The following is a 6,000-nucleotide window of genomic DNA, read 5'->3' as shown; positions in this document are numbered from 1 at the left end:
ACGTTCCCCTGATCAACCACCCTCCTCATCCCACCCCACCCAACCCTCCCTGAGCTGGCATGGAAGCTGTTCTTTATCTCACTGATTATCTGTCTGCTGATGTGGCCATTTAATGACTGTGTCAAATGTAGGGCGATTGCTACACGACCTCAGGGATACATTCATAAATAACCGTAGGGCAGCTTCCCTTGGTGAATGTGGCACAGTTAAACACTGTTGCATTGTTCTGGAGGGGACACACACACACAAAAGGGTGGGCTGTTGGTATGGCTGCCAATTGCAGTTGCTCATCTGAGTCCCTTTCTGCTCCTCAGTCTTTTCCCTGTCACCTTGTTTGTGCCTGGCATGAAGACGAGTTGTAAATTGTTTTCTGCTGTAGACTGTTTGACAATGACGACTTGAGCTGGCACGCTTACAAAGAGCATTGGCCCAGCAGTAGGAAAAAAAATGGTTAAACTGGAAACTTTCTAAAGCTGACGGACAGCGATGCCTTAAATGATGTACACTTTGTAACATATAAAAACATTTGAAAGTTTTTAATTGGGTGTCCACTTTTGTTGATGTGCTATTGCTACAATTCTGGTCAGGCATTTCAGTCTTGTCTGTATGGGTATGAAAATCAATTAGCAGACAGAAACTTACTTTCTCTTCCTGAAGCCTGCTATCATTTTAGTCAACTTAAGATAAGATAAGATAAGAACTTTATTGATCCCGCAGGAAATTGTTGAAATAGTGTTGCATGGTAACAGAGTAGTTTACAGATAAATTGAAATTAAATTCACATTATTAATAATGGCTTATTTTCACAAAAACCATCCCGAGCAAAAGTTAACTTAGACACCTTTTATCTTGTTTGTTTAATATGTACAGAAATTTAAAAATGGCGGCGAAAGTCTAGAACAGGCTTGCATGTAGAACTTGAATTGGCAAATTGTGTCAAGCTATTGTTTCTGAGAGCAAGACTGAACTTTTTCTGCTCAACTGCACTTATTGCTTAGCGTTTCAGTTCACATAGAAATAAATGGAAACAAATCGCTGGAATGGTGGATTCCTCAAATACGCTAATATGCTTTGTAGAATGCTAGCGGTGATGAAAGGTACTGTTAATCTGTAATGAAATGGGATTAAGCACATGAAAAAACAACAACAACAGAGGTATTGTCCTTTTAAAGTACGAAAGCAGTTGTCATTCAACTTGTGTCCATGGATAATGGGCCGCTGTAGCTGCATTCTTGAGCGTAAAAGCGTACTCAGAGCAGGACTGTTGGATCGTGGACACTGTGAGAATACTGAAAGTATTGTTCACACTCAGTCACCACAAGATTCCACTTCTATTATATGTATAACAGCACCGATAGACAAGAAGTTTGGCGGTGAGACAGGTTGCAGAAAGAGAAAGACACCTTTTCTGTAGATGATGGTATGCAACATATTTTAGCCACACAGTTATTACAATTTACCACTGCTGCTGGGATCCAAGCTAGGAATCGCACATGATTGAGTGTCGTTTGTCTCACATAGTAGGACGGATGTTGTTTATAAAAGATGGCAGGTTGGGGGGATAAGTCTATGGGGGGAACCCAATTCCTGTGCCAAATTAATCTGATTAATGAACTGGCAGTGTTCAGTAACGGAGGCAGAGAAATATTAGCTGTGATGTTTCCAGTGACACTACAATATAAACGGGTAAACGATGAAAAAGCTCAGTTGTCTTTAAGGTTCTTTTTTTAATTTTTTAAACTTAAACGTCAGGGATGGAAAATGATACAACATGAGCTGTTTGAAATGGTAAAATCCAAAGCCATACTGATTTTGGTGATAGATGCTTAAAGTTCATTTGGATAGAAATCACATGTGAGCTGCAGATTGTCAAGTGCTAACTATTGTCATTGTCATTGTATTATAATATTATGATAATATTATGTGTATTTTTGTATCCTTACAGGCTGGCAGCAAGCCTACACTTAGAAAACATAAGTGTAATGTTTTGCAATTTATCACATTGAGTGTAGGTGTATGAAAGTAATGATAGCATTTTGATAGCATTCATTCATCCCCTAATCCCTTTTACTGCTGTCAATAAAGACAGTCTGCACTTTGACTCTCTGTTAAGATCAGCTGTAATAATTTGTACCATAATGGGATTAAGACAATGCAATTATATAATTTTATATAGCTGCTTTATCAACAGAACCCATCCTCAACCACCTTCACTACGTTGTTTATGATGATGTGGTGGCCTGTAGGGATTTCTCTTTCCGTGTCTCCGGGGCTGATGTCACACTTTGATGTCCTGCACTGATGTGACCTGGTATAACCTCACTAATGACTCCGTTCTTGCAACATATAATTAGTTCATTGACCTTTTCTCCATATTGTTGTGTCCCAGTGGTCTTTGCTATTCTTATGAATGTTAACACAGCATTAATATATAATTATCATTGATAATGTATAATTCTAATTGCATTCCTTGCAGATATTTCGTTGGCGTCCTCTTGATGAATATGGTGCTGTTTAACTGGACATCACACAGGCATTAAAAGAGACTGTCATTCTGTTGAAAGTGTTCACATTTCATAAAAATAAAAGCTCAGCTGATGGCAGCGGTGGAAAATGTACTCTGATCATTTGCTTGAATTAAAGCAGCAATATCATGTGAAAATACTCTGTTTAAAGTACAAGTCCTGTATTCAAAATTTTACTAAATTAAAAGCACAAAAGCATTGATCTCTAAATACTTAAAGTACCAAAAGTAAAAGTACTCATATTGCAAACGGTCCATTTCAGAACAGTATACAGTATATTATATTATTGGATTCTAATCATTGGTAGATTAATGTATGCACCACATTAATGTTGCAGCTGGTAAATGTGGAGCTAATCTGAATTACTTTTACTTTTATTTGTTGATAGTATTTTGTATTGATAATCTGAGACTGTAAAATAACCAGTAATGAAATGTATCAAATAAGCAATAAGGAGCAAATGAAATACAAGTACATAAGAAATTGTGTTTAAGCACTGCACTTGAGTAAATGTACTTGATGTCTTTTCACCACTGTTCACACTGATCAATCACTCAATCACAGGGTGATTTGTCTGAAACAATTAGTTGATTAATTGTCCAGTTAAATAGCTGATTAGTTGATAAGCAGAAAATTTATATCATAATTAATCATTTAAATACTTTACAATTGAACATTCATGACTGAATGAGCAACAATCAAACTTAAAGCTAAGTTATTATTTATTAGGAGCTAAACACACCAGAGCTCTGCATAATCTGCCTCAAACTTTACTACTGATGCAAATGACATGACATCACCTTGTTTTCCAGCTGAGCCTCATCCACCTCAAACCAGTGCGAAAACACCCTCAGTACTGCAGTTTAATTCATTTACCTAAATATTCCCAAAATGTTAAGAATAAACAGCATTTCTGTACCTAACAGTTGTACAATATCAGTCAAGTCTCTTTTATTGGCCAAATTTTTAGGACAGTTTCACACAGAATGTCACAAGCATGTGCTTATTGTTACAACTGAGGCAGGTAAGTGCAAGACAAATGAAAACATACTGAAAGTAAAGTGAAAGTAAGTCAACAAAACAGGAAAATAGATGAACAAACATACGATTCATCCACCCACACAATATATTAGAGTTTTTAAAAAGCATTTTTCTGAATGTTGTCCCATCAGCAGCAGCTGTACTTGTCTTCAGTCACAGCAGGCCTGCAAACTCGGTTTGTTTGTTCGAGATTAGCGTTTCAGTGCCCCGAGTTGACCAAAAAGTCCTCAATAATCAGACCTTTAATAGTGTACTTTAGATTGACTTTGTCCCTGCTGCTCTCTCTTCAGTGATGTAGTACTCCATCTAGTGGACCAATGGCGCAGCTGCAGGGTTCACTTTCTTGTTGAAGATAAAGTGTGCAATGTTTAACAACTTACCCTGAACTATTTACAAATAAGTGTCGCATGTTTGTCTGCTGAATAGCAACCCCTGAGAGAAAGTTTATTTTCTAACTAAAACAAAAACATAATGTTAGATTTCTATCAAGTTTGGGTGGAATTTGTGATTTCTATTGCCTCCCAGCCAGACAAATCTTACAGCTGCCTGCAGCATCTGACTGCAATCCAGAAAAACCCCAGATGCTGTAAGACACAGTGTAAGAAAGAGCACAATCCTGTCCTAAATATATCCCTCTGGTGCTTCTGGAGAGTAAGTGAAAGTCAATATTATTGAGGCTCAGCAATGAGGCAATATTTGAATTTCAAATGAGCCTCAGACAGCAGAGAACGCCAGCATTCAGTCACCCTGACAAGAGGGTACACAAGTAATGAGGAGACGAGCTCATGACGCAGCAGTGACAAATAGCCGGTACATTATCCTGAATGAGGAAGACTGTTTCACAGAGGGGAAATGGGATAATTGATCCAAATTAGGAACGAGTGACCTATAGCACTCTATGAGTGCCAGATGAAGGCAGAATGCAAGTGGTGTTAATACGTCTTCTCAAATGAAGTAGGAGCTTACAATCCTACACGTACAAATAAAATGATTTATGCAGTCGAATACAGGAATTTGTGCAGGTCCATTTGGTAGAGAGCTTTTGGAAGAACGCCACAATAGCAAGAGTGAACTCATTAAAATTCAGCACTTTATTGGAACTCCTTACAGTTTGTCTTTTCTGCACAGTTTGATGGTTTGAATGTTTTACAGCATTCTGAAAACTTTTCCATTTCATATTAAAACATTCTGCTTCTGAAAAGTGGGCAATAACGTGAAAACAAATCCTCGTCTTAATTGTTGGCTCTCTTCTCAGTAATAGCCTCTCCCCTATCTCCCTCTTTCAGCGGTTCACCTTTCCATATTTATTTTCCTGCATCGACGGTGCGTTCCAACTCTGAGAGAGGGATTACACGCCTGGCTTGGTCTACATCCTATACAATCTCTGCTAAGGCTGGTGCTACCACCCACCACAGGACCTCGCCTGCTCCGGGGCTACCAGCATGACTCGGGCATGGGTTTATAAATGATCCGGGACCAGGCGCCATGGAGTGTCACCCTCCGAGCAGACCAACGAAACAACCCTGGCCTTTGAGTGCCAACACTACAAGCTGTTAAAACACATTTAAAGGTATCTCCCTTTTGTCAGACGTGTTTTGCGAACCATGTTGCACTTACAAAAGAATTTTAAAAAATACAGTAAAAACCTGACTGCAGAAACAGACCACAGGTTCATCCTATGGGGAATGAGAATTAGATTTTGAAGGTTAATTGCCCACATACTGGCCTGATGGTGGTGCTAGAGGAGAAGCCAGTGGCTCACACGTGTTAATAATAACTCTGAAACAAAATGAATAAAATAATGTGACAAGAAAACAAACAGCAGTGCACTAACACTAAAAGCAAAGTTATCTCTTTCTTCTCTAGTGTGCCTGAAGCGTCAGCTAATTATCAGAGTGAGTTCACTACGGACCAGAGTTTCAGAAGAGCAAAAAATGAGATATAATATGGCCATTTTCCAGCATGAGCTTTGTAGATAAATACATTAGAGACCAGTAGTTATTACGTGTCTCAGTTGGAGACCAGCTGACCTTATCACATAAGATGCAGTGGTGAGTTTTGTAATTATCTCCAGTAATGAAGCTGAGAGAATCTATGGGTCTAAGTTTGGAGACAGAAGTGAGCCAATAAATGACATCCCCATAATCCAGGACTGAGAAGAAAACGAAGCTGCACCCCCGTTGGTACAAAATGCCGAGCCTTTGTTCCACGTCAACAGCGACGCCTGTGAACAGAGTACTTGAGTTACTGAATTAAACAGTAAATAAAGGCACAGTTCTAGACAATTCACAATGCGCTATTTCATAGTTAGGAGAGTAGGAGGAGAGTATGTAAAAAATATATATATATATATTGCATGCACCTAATGTTAATTGCAGGTTGGTGAAGTATTTCAGAAAAAAAGCAAAACAAACAAACAAAAAAGAAGCCCTCC

The sequence above is a fragment of the Scatophagus argus genome, chromosome 23 (genome assembly GCF_020382885.2).
Source record: "Scatophagus argus isolate fScaArg1 chromosome 23, fScaArg1.pri, whole genome shotgun sequence".
NCBI lineage: Eukaryota > Metazoa > Chordata > Actinopteri > Scatophagidae > Scatophagus > Scatophagus argus.
This window is presented reverse-complemented; position numbering follows the sequence as displayed.